This window comes from Carlito syrichta, unplaced genomic scaffold (assembly GCF_000164805.1).
Source record: "Carlito syrichta isolate Samal-C Ts95f unplaced genomic scaffold, Tarsius_syrichta-2.0.1 Scaffold316244, whole genome shotgun sequence".
Classification (NCBI taxonomy): domain Eukaryota; kingdom Metazoa; phylum Chordata; class Mammalia; order Primates; family Tarsiidae; genus Carlito; species Carlito syrichta.
This window is the reverse complement of record NW_007260340.1, coordinates 114,981-130,474: the sequence shown is the minus strand read 5'-3', so window position 1 is coordinate 130,474 and position 15,494 is coordinate 114,981. Positions and strand designations below refer to the sequence as shown.

General features: G+C 37.6%; 1 pseudogene; it reads right to left on the bottom strand.

Moving 5' to 3' along the window:
- Positions 1–455: 455 nt before the first annotated feature.
- LOC103276561 overlaps positions 456–15,494 on the bottom strand; it is a 35,963-nt pseudogene continuing 20,924 nt past the window's right edge.

Genomic DNA, 15,494 nt, shown 5'->3' with positions numbered 1-15,494 from the left:
TACCTATAGAACACAAAATAAGATTCTTCAGGACAGTTATGTATAAGACATGCAATGCTGGATTTATGCACTGCATCCCAGGATATGACCGACTGGAGAAAAAAAGCTGGACTAGGCATGTTTGGTGAAGGAACCAACAAGTTATATAATACATAGTCAACATGGCTTGGGTTCAAGGAGCAACCAGTATAGCATTGGCAGTGGAGCCTCAGAGGTGGTGGAACCATTTCATACTAATCAGGTTAGGACAACACAAGATTAGTACCACCCAGCATCAGGACATAGCTGTAAGGTCTTTACAAACCATTCCTATTTGTAATGTTAGGAATGTTCTTCCCAGCCCATCTTAATATGACTGCTTTAATCAAAGATCAGGTAAAAAGGAAAGTGAGCACAACCTCCAACTAAAATCCTGTTGTAGCCTAGAAAATGAAGTAGTATGACATTAGAAGACATTAAAATTTCGAATCTTTTTGGATCCCCCAAAGTGCATCTGCACTCTTCTTCAAATGAGCTTCTTCCTCAAGAGTCAGAGTTATATTCACAGGGTCTGAGATTCCATTCTGTCCCCAGATACAAGAAACACTAAAGAAGACATCATCCCTTACTCCATAGAGACCCTGTATCGTGGTGGAGACTGGATGCACCAACGTACGATTCTTCATTATACTTTCTACCAAATCTGCCACAGATAGACCAGTGACCCATATGTGTAGCCTTTCAGTTTGATCACCTCATAAGCACTCCTAATGACCTGTTTGTGAACTTCTTTACACTGTTTCTTATCTGTATTGGTGCCTAAATCTGAATGCAGATTCTTCAGGGAGACACCAGCAGCAGCACCCACTCCACTCCATACAGGAATACTAGAGTCGCCATGCTCTCCAAGGACCCACCCATGACTGCTCAGTCGGTGAACTCCCAGCCTTTCCCCCATCAGGTAAGGTAATCATTCTGAATCCAGATTGAAGCCACTTCCAATAACAAAGTTTTTGGGAAAGCCACTTATCTTCCAAATCACATAGGTTAAGATATCCACTGGATTCAAAATAACAAGCAACTTGCAGTTTGGGCTGTATTTTACAACATTAGGTATGATGAATTTGAAGATGTTCACATTATGCCGAACCAAATTAAAACAGCTCTCTTTCTTGCTGATGTGTTTCAGCTGTGATAATGATGAACCTGGAGTTTGCAGTCACATTGTAGTCTTTTCTAGAGACAATTTTTGATGTTCCAAGAAAAAGGTTGCCATGTTGAAGATCCATCATCTCTCCCTTCAATTTGTCTTCCATGACATTAACAAGAGCAAGTTCATCTGCCAAGTCCTTCATTAAGATACTGATGGCACAGGCCATGCCAACAGCACCAACCTTATCAACCTTAATCTTATTCTGGGAGGGCTGTTCTTTCTTTAGAAGATTATGAATCAGCTGATCTCTTGAGAGTTGCTATGTTGGACTTGGAACCAAAAGGAATTGGGAATGCATGTAAGGGCGGGTATTGGGAGCACCCAGAAACCAGATACGGGCTTGGTGGCAGTAGCTCCAATCTGTCCCTGGCTCTTAAGAATAAAGCGCCTAGGCAGAAACCTTTATGTATATAAGACCCTGTGTGTAGATGTTCTCATTTCTCCCGGGTAAATATCCAAGAGTGAAATTCTTGTTATAGGATAAGTGTGTGTTTAACTTTATTAAGAACTAAAAATCTGTTTTTTGAAGTACTATTTTATATTCCCAGTTAGAATGTATGAAGCTTCCAGTTTTTCCACATCTTTGGGAACACTCGGTATTGTCAACCTTTTTCATACTAGCAATTGTGTGGTCAGTATTCTCAACCTTTTTGATAATAGCAGTTTTTGTGGGTGTGAAGTGGTACCTTAATACGGTTTAAATTTGCTTTGTTCTGATGGCTAATGATATTGATCACTGTCTTATGTGCTCATTGGCCATTCTTATATCTTATCTCGCAAAGTATCTGTTAAGTCCTTTGCCAACTTTTGGTGAGTAGCTTGTCTTTTGATTACTTCATTATGACTTCTTTATATTTGCTGGGCAGATATACATAGTGGGAATATCTGGTCTCAATCTGTTCACAGACTTTTCTCTTTTCTTCTTTTTTTTTTACTGTGGCTTCTTGAGGAGCAGAACATTTTAAGTTAGATGAAGTTCAATTTTTCATTTTTTTCTGTTCAAATTTTTTGTTATTCCATTTTTGCAAAAATTTTCTTCTAGAAGCTTAATAGTTTAAATTTTATCTTTAGGTCCCTGATATATGCCAAATGAATTTTTGTATATGATTTGTTGCAGGGGGTCATGTTTTCTTGTTTTTTCATATAGATATCAAGTTGTTCCAGCATGTTTGTTATATTTTTTTCTGGACACTATTGAGTGGCTCTAGTGTCTTTGTTGAAAATTAATTGACAGATTTCTTGAACATCAATTGCTACAGATATGTGAGTTTCTCTAATGTATACCACTGATCTAATTTTCTCTTCCTATCCTAATGCCACACTGTCTTTATTACTATGGTGTTATAGTAAATCTTGAATTCAGGTACTGTAAGCCCTTGAATTTTATACTTTTTCAAAATTGTTTTGTTGCTTATATTTTCTTTGCATTTCCGGATAAATTTCAGATTTTAGGTGTCAGTTTTTATTTTGATTCTCATTATGTTATCAGTTAGTTCAGAGAGAATAAGTATCATCACGGTGTTGAGTTTTTTAATCCACAAACTATATCTCCCCATTTACTTTAATTTCTTTTTTTTTTATTCTTAATGTTTTTGCAGTTTTTCACATAAAGAACTTTTTAAATTCTTATTTTTAATTTTTTAATTGCTAGCATAGAGACACAAAATGATTTTTGTGTATTGATAATGCTAAATTCATGCATTAGTTCTTGTGCTTTATAAGTTTCATAGAGTTTCCTTCATATAATATTTCAACACATGACAAGAGTGTTACATTAATTATACTTTTTTGCCTTTTAATTTGTGTGCTTGCATTAGTGCCTGGCTAGGATATTCAGTGCTGTGTTAAGTAGAAATGGTGATAGCTATTAAAGCTTTGTGTTTGCGTGTGTGTGTGCGTGTGTGTGTGTGTGTGTATGCGCGTGTGCGTGCATGTGTGTATTATGACAGTTAAGTTCACGAACTTACCACAATGCACTTATGTTGGAAGCACTGTATGAACAACTCGGTAAAATTTCATAATCTTGGTATATCAGTATTTCACAGTTATGTTTATGTTGATATGTGGCAGTGTCTTGCTGAGTGGCATTTACTATTGTTGTTGTATGTCTTTGTGTGCCATTGTGAGACTATTGGAGCTTGAATTAGAGCAATGAGCAAACGTTGTTTCTTGTTAAACTTAGCAAGAGCAGAAGTGAAATCAGCGACATGTTAGTCTAAGTTTATGGGGGTAATGTCATGAAGGAAATGGCAGTGTACAAAAGGATTAAATGTTTTTCTGAGAGGAAAGTATCATTGTTGAAGAGAGGTCAGGATAGCCCGAAACAAGCAGAACTGACTAAAACATTGCAAAAATTTGATGAATTATGTGTCAAGATCATCTACTGACTGTGAGAAGCATAGCAGACCAAGTAAGCATAAATAGAGAAACAAGAAATCTTAACTGAAAATCTTGGCATGAGAAAGGTGTGGGCAGAAATGGTCCCAAAGGAACTCTTGCTTAATGACAATGCACCAGCTCACACAGCACTGTCTGTGAGGGAGTTTTTAGCCAGTACCCAAATAACTATACTGGAACACACTCCCTACTCACCTGATCTGGCCCCCAGTGACTTTGATCTTTACCCTAAGATAAAGAAGATATTGAAAGGAAGACATTTTGATAACATTCAGGACATCAAGGATAGCTCTGATTGTCACTCTAGCAAAAAAAAGTTCCAAAATTGCTTTGATGGATGAACTAGGCACTGGCATTGGTGCATAGCTTCCCACAAGGAGTACTTCAAAGGTGACCATAGTGATATTCAGCATTGAGGTATGTAGCGTTTTTCTAGGATGAGTTTGCAAACTTAATTGTCATATATGGGGAAGGTGCTGAAAAACGTATACACATTTTTTAAAAAGGAAAAAAAAGCTGTATTAAAATTATAATCCTGCCCTGCCTGTAGCATGGTGTTGCTAGCATTCATTGATTAATGCCATGTTTTGAACAAACATTATACTACACATTGCTGCCATAATTCAATTCAACTTCGAAAAGCAATACATAGATAACATCTCTTAAAATATGTACACATTTTTGGCACCCCCAGATATATAGTATGTGCGTGTGTATATGCCATATTACCAATCATCTTTTTCCCTCTCCACTGACAACTAATTTAATGTGTTCATGATGGAACTCTTATTTTAACACATTCCAGAAAATATACATTTTTACTTTGGGGCATATGTTTTTAATATTAGAAAGTTACATTCTATTAGATATCTCATACTCTTTTGTCCTTTTTTTCTAAATTAGGAGGCAGCAAATTATGGCCCACTGGTTATTTTCAACCTACCACCTATTTTTGTACAGATCGTGAGCTACAAATGGTATTTACATCTTCAATTCCTTGAAAAAAAATAAAAAGAATAACATTTCATGACATGTAAAAATTATATAAAATTTAAAACTTAATCTTTATAGGTAAAGTTTTATAGGAATACAAGTATTCCCATTAGTTTATATAGTGTCTGTGGCTGCTTTCATGCTACAACTGCAGAGGTGAGTAGTTGCAAAAGAGATTATTTGACTTGCAAAGTCTAAAACTTTACAAAATGCTTGCTGACTCATGCCCTACGCAGTATGCAACAATTTAAAATTTCATCCGTGTTACTGTGGATATTTTATTTTATTTATTTATTTATTTTTGAGTCATGATTTCACTCTGTTGCCCAGGCTTGAGTGTAGTGTCACCATCACAGCTCACCACAACCTTGCCCTTCTAGGTGGCATTTCTCCCACCTCAGCCTCCCAAGCATCTGGGACTACAGGTGTGTATCACCATGCCCCGCTAATTTTTTTTAGTTTTTGTAGAGATGAGGTCTCACTATGTTACCCAGGTTGGTCTCCAACTCCTGAGCTCAAGCAATTCTTGCACCTCATGTTCCCCAAGTGCTGGGATTGCAGGCATGAGCCACCTCACCTGGCTACATTGCATTCTTTTGCATTGGATTACCAACCTATCCTTATCTACTTTCCTGGCAAAGAACATCTGTTTCCACCTTCCCACCATGACAGTGTTGTAATGAACACTCTTGTAGACTTCAAAATGAAGTTCCTTACATTTAGAAAGACGGGGTTTGCATTTATTATGATGAGAAAGTTCTGGAACTAGATAATAGTGTTTACACAATGTTGTGAGTATATTAAAGCTTCTGAATTCTGCACTTCAAAATGATTACAATAATAAACTTTATATTATATGTATTAGCATGACAAGGAAGGTAAATGATATGCTAAATTGCTTGAAGACAATTTTTTCTCCTAAGTAGTTCAGTTTTGTTTGCACTGGTGATTTGCTTGTCAACGTCTTTCTCAAAGAGAAAATAAAAGTAAACTTGCTGAGATTTTTGCTGTATTTATAAGGTTCTACCCAAAGAAGCTTTAGAACATAATTCAAGAATCATTAACCAGACTAGGGGAGTCCAACCAGTTTCACCAATGTCCAAAAAAAGGGAAACTTAATGACTTTTTTCAAAAGATAATAATTGATTTATTTTCCCTGAAACATGTATATGTACACACACACACATATATAAAATGTACATCAACTTTGTATGTTACATCAACTTTGTATGTCTCTGCATTTAAGTATTTCAGTTCTCAATCACTTTAAGGGAAGCAGACTCTAAATTTGAAGAGGGACTTTTGACCTCAGTATGTATAGTGAACATCAATATCATATTGTGATATAAGTTCTAAGGGAATTAGTGTATTGAACTCAATAGAATTGTCTGTGCTAAAGTGTGCAGGTTTTATTGAGGATCTGAGAATGACATGTGAGTTTCCAAAAAAAAAAAAACAGGGTGGAGAGTATTTACCAGAATGGATGAAGGAGGCTGATCAAGTGTAGAAAAACAACCTGCTTGAAACTCCGATTCAGGGAAAGGGAGATGTATGGGCAGTCAGATGGAATATAGGTCTCGTATATGTAAGGGGCATAGAAAGATGGTGGATGAAGAAAAACCAATTTTAAAAAGTGACTGTATTCGATGTCACTTTACTGAATTCAGTCAGCATGATTTTAGCATTTAGTTAGAATAGTAAGATGTAGAGATTGAATGGACTTTGTCATATGAATGTTTTATAGAGTTTTAGAAATAATAATTTGGCGCATTGAATTAACTTACAATCAACTCAAAAGCCACCCATATATCTTCAAGAGTGTGATATAATCAGACTAATACAAATGAATTATGATTTGGGATTTTATTAGTCAAAGAAAAAGCCAGCGTGGAAGAATTAACCTAATCACGATTTCATGGTTTATTTAAGGCAGAGAAATGAAACAGATCATCATTTTCCAAAATCTCCTAATATACTTTATCTGCATATGTCACAATTCATATAACCTTATTAGAGAGTAGATGAGATAGTGGCAGATGCTGATTGACAAAATAGATACTAAATTAAAATTATATTTTTATATTAATGAAATACTAATTTATCTAGCAATGTTATTCTTCGCAACTTCTAAATATGTTTTGATAATAACTGTGTACTGTTAAGTAAACTCTACAGACTCCAGACTCTGGTGCACATATTGCAAAGAATCTACAAATCCATAGCTCTTGTATCCCTGGGATTTACAACTTACTAGATTTTTTAAAATGCCACAAGAGAGCTGCAAATTGATATTATTTTATACTAATTGTTTGGAATGATTCCTTTGATAATGTAGGTCGTCAATGTATAATACTTGTTCTCACAACAATTACTGAAGTTATCTTCTACTTCTACCTGTGCCTCAACAGGAAGGTGAAATAATTTCTTTTCATTCTTCATATGAAACATGAGTGTTCTGGGTTACAAGTTTTCTGAGGCCCCTTCTAGTTCTAATTATTATATGATTTTGTAAAATAATACAATTAAATTAAGGGTATGGCTGTTAGCCTCTTAACATGCTTTGATTCAGAGTTTTTCTAAGAAAAGATTCTACATCGAGGATTATTGCATATAAGGAGTTAAGTGGGTAGGTGATCTCAAACACACTACCAGGAGAATGAGGAATTATGATGTGTTAGTACTCATTCTTCAAGAAATAGGTATCTTGTTGGGGTTAAGCTTAAAAAGACATGATTAGGGAAAATATCTTCAGAAGGAAAAATAAGGAGAAGCCTGGGATGTTACCAGATCAATATGCAAGTCTGATACCAGTGGAAGGAGAGAAGCTTGGGTGACTTCTAGAGTGTGAGGAAGTTATTCAGGAAGTTCTTGAACCAGAGTTGGCTATCAGCAATATTCCACATCTGCCAAGAAGAGGCCAGTGTTAGTATCCCTGCCATACTCCATTATTGTCTGGAAGCATGGAAGTGTGATGTGACCTCATGCAAACGCTGCTGTGGATTCCAAAACTCAGTGGCTCATTCGGTTTCACTTGAAGTTCTGTCAGACTTTCTCATGACTGCCATATGAGATACGGAAGGGAAGAGGGAACAATGCAAGGTGCATTGTGAATCCAGTTACTAGTGTGGGCACTGGAAACAGAGCAACAGGTTGAGGGCTGGGATATTTATCTCCCAAGTCCCATTGGTCAATTATCTAGGGTTGTGGGGATGGGCATACCTTCCATGGTACTTCCATGGTGTCACCCACCCAGAGTGCAGAAAAAGCCCTCAGGCAGGCAATGCAGGTGAAAGTCAGACTGGTAGACACAGATAGGACCAGTGCCAAGAGGATATGAGCAGGGCACTAACAGAGCCTGCTATAATGTGCTGCTCAGACAGTGGCAATGGAGGCCCACTTGGGCCTCTCCTCAGCCTCAAGGCCATTTGGAATAACCTTCTAAAGAGAGAGCATAGTCAGGACTTTCTGTGTAGGGATACTTTAGCATATTAAAAGTACTATGGACTTCACCTGCCCCTAAATGCTGACTTTTTCTTTTCTTTTTTCATTTTCAATTTTAAACATGTGGGGTACAATTCATGGTTAGGTATTCAAATGTTCATTATGCATGTACCCTTGCTGATGAGGTGTGCCCAATCCCGCCCTCCCCTGGCAGTTTCCCACTACTGCCAATCCCTTTCTTACAATGTTACTCTAGTTGTTCAAGGTCCACTTGTGAGTGAGAACATGTGATACTCGGTTCTTTGTTTCTGTGATAGATCACTCAGTATTACATCCTCTAAGTCCATCCAAGTTGCTGCAAAGTTCATAATTTTGTCCTTCTTTATGGCTGTGTAATATTCCATCTTGCATATGTACCATAATTTTTTTTATCTAGTCTTCTTTCGATAGGTAGCATAGCTGATTCCACGTTTTTGCTATTGTGAATAATGCTGCAATAAACATGCATGTTCAAGTATCTTTTTCATAGGGTGATTTGAGTTCCTCCAGGTATATTTCCAGTAGTGGGATTACAGGGTCACATGGGAGGTCAATTTGTAGATCTTTTAGGATTTGCCACACTGATTTCCACAGAAGCTGTACTAGTTTACATTCCCATCAGCAGTGCAGAAGCGTTCCCTTTTCAACGCTTCCTCTCTAGCATCTGTTATTTTGAGTTATTGATGATGTCCATCCTGACTGGAGTTAGGTGGTATCTCAGTGTGGTTTTAATTTGCATTTCTTTAATGACTAGTGAGGCTGAGCATTTTTTCATGTATCTGTTGTCTGCTTGTATGTCTTCTTTGGAGAAGTGCCTATTCATATCTTTTGCCCACTTTTTAATGGGGCTGTTTGTTTTTCTCTTTTTGTCACATTTGAGTTTCTTGTAGATCCTAGATGTTAGGCCTTTGCCAAATATACAGTTGGCATATATTTTTTCCCAGTCTGTTGGTAGTCTCCCTGCTCCCTTGATAGTTTTTTTGGCTTTGTAGAAGCTTGTCAGTTTGATGAAGTCCCACTTGTCTATCTTTCAAATTAGTACAGAAACCTTAGAACAACTTTCTGTCTTTGTAGCCAAAGAGCAACACATATTCCTGTCATTGACCACAAGTCTTTAATAGCCTTTTTCTCTTTCTTTATGAGAGTCATTGAGAAGACTACTTTAAAGTTAAATAGTCAGGCTGTCAATTGAGAAGACTTAAAATACCTGAAATAAAGAAACAAGGTATAGGCTAATTAAGGCTTTAAAAAGAGCAGAGCTAGTATAAGCCTTAGAAATCCAAGGTGGCCAGCATGGGTTACACTCTATGGGCCGGTAATGAGTATGATGTCATGAGTCTCTGCAGAAGTTGTGTAGAACAAGTTTCTGATTGGTGGAATTTTTTGTCAAAGGCAATCATGAATTACTTCACAGTAGCCTGGGGTTATGTAATCTACTGTCTTGAATAATGTCAGAAAGTGACAAAGGAATCGAAATGACAAGTTTACTTAGATTGACTTGTAAGGAGTACATGATGTGCCTACAGACATATATGGCTATCAAGCATAGGTTCTAGAACATAGGGCTTTCACAGTATGTGTCTCAAGTTACTGGAAATTTCCTCATGATGTTATTCGGTTTAGAAGCATTCCAGAATAATTCTAATACCAGAGAGACAAATATGTGCTTGGTATGAGTGTTCTGCAGACATATCACCTCCGTGGAATATCTATTTGACAGCTTCATAGTTAGACAGTAAATATTAATGAATACTAACACTAAATTAATCATGGAAGTGTTAGGTGTTGATTATTTAAAAAATTCTTCATTACCATGAATTCATTTTTCTCAAGCTTGCTTCAAGATTGAAGAGAAAAATGATCGGTAATAAATTCAATTCATTTTTCTCTCAGATCCAGGGCTAAAGGTGAGACTGCAGCATTCTAGTCACATTAAAATGTCCTTGGTTATTGCTTCTGCTTCTCTGTGTTATAAAGCCTGGATGAGAGTTTGCATCACAAGTAGTTAACTAAAACTTTCCTTCTCTTCTGAAAGATAGATAGGAAGTTCAATCAATAAAAATATAATGCTCAAAATGTAACTTAATTTTTAGTGTTCTGAAGCTGGATTACAATGGTGCAAAGAGTGGACTATTAAAGGATAGTAAGAGAACAACAAATTTAAAATCTTACTATCAGAAACATGAAATTGTCACTAAAATTTGATTTAAAAACTCACAGAATTGCTTGCATAACAATGACTTACCGTTTATTCATTCTGTAGGTTCGCAGAAAGCGAACTGCTGTTCTCAGATATCCATTTTTTCTCAGATACCAACGATCAACACTTGCGTGCCTTTACATTCTTAATAAAAATTTTTTTTAAAAGCAAGATTTACCATTGTTAAGCAAGCAAAATGGTAGCCAAGAGAAGCCAGTGACATGATACTACATTTAGTTTTATAAAATCTAAGTCACATTCAACTTGTTTTATGTATTGATTTCCTTATTATCTGTTAGTAAGCAAGGAAATTGGGAAGAATAAACTTATTGTCCAGTTTTCAGCTTTGAGGATTCCTCTCTTACACTAGACTTAGGGTGGTCAAGAAGCCATTGAAAAGATGCTTGGGGGACTTGAAGCCACCAACTCCACTGCACAGTAGCAAAGATATAGCTCCCTGGAATCCAGAAAGAAAGAAAACTATAAGGGGAGGACTGGGAAATAAACAGAGATAGCCAAATGGAAAAAATTAGAAAACTTCTGTTAATCTCCCTCATACTTTGCCTTTTCAAGTCTGACATAGTGTGATCTATTGTGTGATATCAATTATCCAGGACTACAAATGGATCTCTAATGAATACCATTATATCTGCAAGCTACTGATTTGACTATTGAAAAATATGATTTATTAGTAAAACTGGCCAGACTACCCTGAACTTTCTAGCCTTCATATTAATCATTTAACAGCAGTGATGCAAGATATAGTAGGTCGCTTCTGAAATGGGCCCAGTGATCCTTCTGGAAGTGAAATGTTTATTGTGAAATGGTAAAAACGTAGTGACAGTATAGTCTTCAGTTATGCTGAAACAGAATATGTTCCTCATAGACTTGGTTATATAATTAAAGAGATTTTTGCACAGTATGGAAGGTACTGCCTGATTTCCTCTTGCTGTTTTTACTATAACACCAGAAAAGGGCTATAAATTGAGAGTATAAAACAGGAGACCCTAAGACCAAGAAAGAGACATTTGGTTTTAACTCCGATATGTGAAGAACTTAGAAGTCATTGCTTCCACCTTTATTAAAAAATAAATTGAAAGTCAGTGAAATTTCTTAGACCTAGAAGAGAATTAAGGTACCATGGCAAATAGCCACCCAGAAATTTGCAAATATAGCTAAATCAAGGGGGTTGCAACTGAGATCTCCTTACCTGGAGAGGAAAGCACTGAACACATGAACTGTTATTATGGTAACACTTCATTGGTAATGTTAACAATTTGCCAGAGGCTGAGTGTAAAGCAGGGTAAAAGTAAGAAACTCTTGGGGGTTACACTTGTTCTTACACACTTGTAGATTTTATCCCCCCAGAAACCTCACCACATTCTTACAGTGAAGAGCGAAAAGAGAGGCCATCATGGCCTCTCAGGAGATATGGAAGAGTAATCATTGTAAAATATACCCAGAGTATTCTCTGTAACAAAGCCCTGCCCTCCAGGAGATAAAAAAAACTTTATTGGAGGCTTGTCATGTTTTAGGGATGATCATTTCCCCGGAGTGAAAAATGTCCACTCTGGGGAAAAGACCCTTACCCTTATTATTCCTTGTGGGGGAGGGGTGGGGGGTGTAAAGTTAAGAGACACTTGTAATGATCACAGCCAAGGGACACAGGCCTACTAAAGACTGAAATATAATTATAAGATGATAGACTGCTTCCTTATGCCAACCTTATCACCATACCAACAGGTTCCAATACTATAACTGGATTACGCTTGAAAAAGCTGAAAGACACAGACCCTCTAAGAAGGAGTAGCTATAAGGATGCCCAGTGTCTACAGGGAAGACAAAACAAAAACATGAGGAATTTGAAGCCACTGTTGCCTACAGCCACAGCAAACATTAAATACAGTTCGACTGCTAGCCAGATTAACAACAACAAATACAGACAAAAGGCCTATTTACCTCAATTATTATTACTCAATACATTATCTCTGGGTTTTAATGAAATTTTTCAAGGCATGAATAACGGCAAGGAGAAACACAGTAAAAAGAAAAAAAACAAGCATCAGGATCAGACTCAGACATGATACAGGTTTGAGAACTATCAAATAGGGAAATTAAAATAACTAGAATTAAAATGTTAAGGACTTCAATAAAGGAAGCAGTCAACATGCAAGAACAGGTGGGAAATGTAAGCAGAGAGAAGGAAACTCTAGGAAAAAAATCAAAAGGGAATTCCAGAAATTTTAAAAAAACACAGAAAAATAAAGAATGCTTTCAATAGCGTCATCAGCAGAATGGACACGTCTGAGAAAAGAATCAGTAAACCAGAAGATAGTCAAACAGAAACAATTTCAAAAGTGTAACGTGTATTTACAATATCAGAAGGAGAAGAACAAGATAAAGAAACAGAACAAATATTGGAGTAACAATATCAGATGATTTTCTAAAATTAATTATAGATACTAAATCACAAGTCCAGGAAGTACAAAGAACCCTAAGTAGGATAACTATGAAAACAATTATCTCCAAACTTCAGAAAACCGAGGAAAAAAGTAAAGAAAATCCTGGAAGAAGTCAGAGAAGAATTTGCCTCATTTACAGAGAAACAGGATAAGAATTACATCTGATTTCTTAACAGAAACTATGGAAGCCAGAAGGGTGCAGTTAAATATTTAAAATGCTAAAAGAAGGGAAAAAAAATAACAACCTGAGAAAAAAAGACTTTGTTAAACAGCCAAAAACTAAAGAACATGCTCACTACTAGAGTTTTCCCTGTAAAAAGTGTTAAAAGAAGTGTCTCGTGGAGAAGGAAAGTGATAAAGGACAGAAATTCAGATCTGCATAAGAAAAGGAATTTTGAAGTCTCCAACTATAAAAGTGAGTTTGTATATTTCACCCTTTAGTTCTGTTTGCTTTTGCGTCATTGCATCACTCGTCAGAGAAGAAATAAATACAAGTAAAATAAAATTACTTTTTTTCTTATTTTCAATTGATCTAAAAGATAATTACTAAAGTAATAATAGAATAGCAATGTACTGGTTGCTCATATCACATGGGCAAGTGAAATAAATGACAACAATGGCAGTGGTATAGTGTCATTTAAAGATTGATTTAGATTACCTAAAAATTTATATTAGAAACTTTAGGGCTACCATTAAAATATTTTTAAGTGTATAATACTACAAACAAAGATGAAGTGAAATCATGGATAATGTTCAATTAAAATCAGAAAAGACAGAAAAATAGAAGGAAAGAAGCAAATAACAAATGTAGCAAATAGGAAACAGTTAAAACATGATAGATAGAGTTCCAGTAAGGTGGCAATGGCATAGGTGGAATTGTGAGAATCTCCGAACCTGAGTTCCCAAAAAGACTCTTACTTTCCTTCCCCCATCCTCCTGCCCACTGCCAGCCGCACTGGTCCAAGGCCCGGGGACCCTCGGTCCCATACAGGGCAGGATATTGTGGCCTCTAGCTGCTGCTGCCCCACTATATGTGACCCCCACCCAGGTGGGAGACTTGGGTCTTGGCTCCCTCCCTGGCTACATCGTCTCGCCCAGCACCCAGGACCAAGCCGCCGGTCACCCAGGAGGGCTCTGGGTGCCTACCCCTCAGAGATAACGGCTCCATTTCTGGCTGAAGTACCCCATGAGGGGCCCAGGGTCACTCTCACTGCTTACCACCTGCTCTTTGGCGCTCTGGAGCTCTGGGCCTACTGTGGCTGAGGCACCCAGCGTGTGACTCCATGCTTGTTTAAGGGAACAGCATGTCTTAAGGAGGTGCTGATCAGAGGCTCTCAACTCCAGAGGAGGGAACTCCCAACTCCCTTCTTCACCCCAGCCTGCTGGTGGCACACCAGATCCAGCGCCCAATTGTGCAGCTGATCCCTGGTGCATTGCACACCACCAGAGCCCATCATAGTGGATCGCCCAGGGACCCAGACTAGCGGAGAGAAAGGATCGGCAAAAAAGGAGCTGCCACCTTGGCCATTCTCCAGGCAGAGATTTGCATTGCCCTGCCCACCTATGAGCAGACTCCACCTTGGTCCTAAGGTAACGTCGCTAAACAGGAGATAAATCCCCTCCCCTATGCTGATTCAGACACAGGCAATTAAGCATCGCAGACCTCTCAGGCAGCAGGCTAAAAGAACAAACCCAAGCTGTGAGTAAATCTAGCTGCCTGCAATGAAAGCAAAGGGGAGAGGCTGGAGATCAGAGCTGAAGAGACTTTAGACACTCAGGAAAGATTCCAGAGCTAGTCTGATTTCTTATGTTGACTTTTGATTTTATCATTTTGACTGTTTTGCTCACTTTTGTTTGCTTTTTGACTCACACTATCTGTTTGTGTTGGGGAAAACGCATCAAAAGACATGATTTTATTGGTCTGTCTTTGTGTAGCTACCAATATTCTTTAGGGAATTTTGCTTCTGTGTCTTTTTCACTTCTCTCTGGCCTTGTGTCTCTTTTTCACCTGTTAGTTGGTATGTCTGTCTGTTTTCCCTCTCACTCTTCTCTCTTTCTAACTTCCTATTGATGCCCCCTTCCTCCATTATTTTCCTCTTTTGTACCTCCTTTTGTTCCAGGGACCAAACCTACATCCCACTGCAAAGACAGATTGTAAGGCAGTGGAAAATAGGTTTCAGTGTGCCCATACACCTGTTGGTGGATGCTGGAATCAGCAGATAGATTCTGAATCACAGCTTCCCCCTCAATTAAACCTCAAAACTGCAAAAAGCACAGCCCACAGCCCACACTCCAACCTCAAAAGTGAACAAAGTCAGAGGACCCTCATAAGGAAGAACAGGAAATTATATAAGCAAAGTAAAAGCAACCCCACCTTCCCTGAAAAACAGAATTAAAGAAGGGGAGGGAGAGGGGAGAAAGAGAAAAATCTACACAAATGAAGAAAAATCAAAAGAAGAATATAGGTCTCCACCAGAACCCTGGGAGAGCAGACACTGAGAAAACTGACTTCGGAATACAAACAATGAGGAGCCCCCAGAATGACTGGTCTCAAACTACAAACCTAGATATCAAGACATTAATGGAGAGATTAAAAAGAATTGAGGAGCGATAAGAAGAAACTAAGAAGAAGCTGATAACTGAGATAACAGTAATAAAGAATACTGTGAATGAAATAAATAACAAACTGATAAGCATGGAAAGCAGAATTAGCCAAGCAGAAGAAAGAATCTCAGAGCTTGAGGACCAAAATATAGAACTAACCAAAACT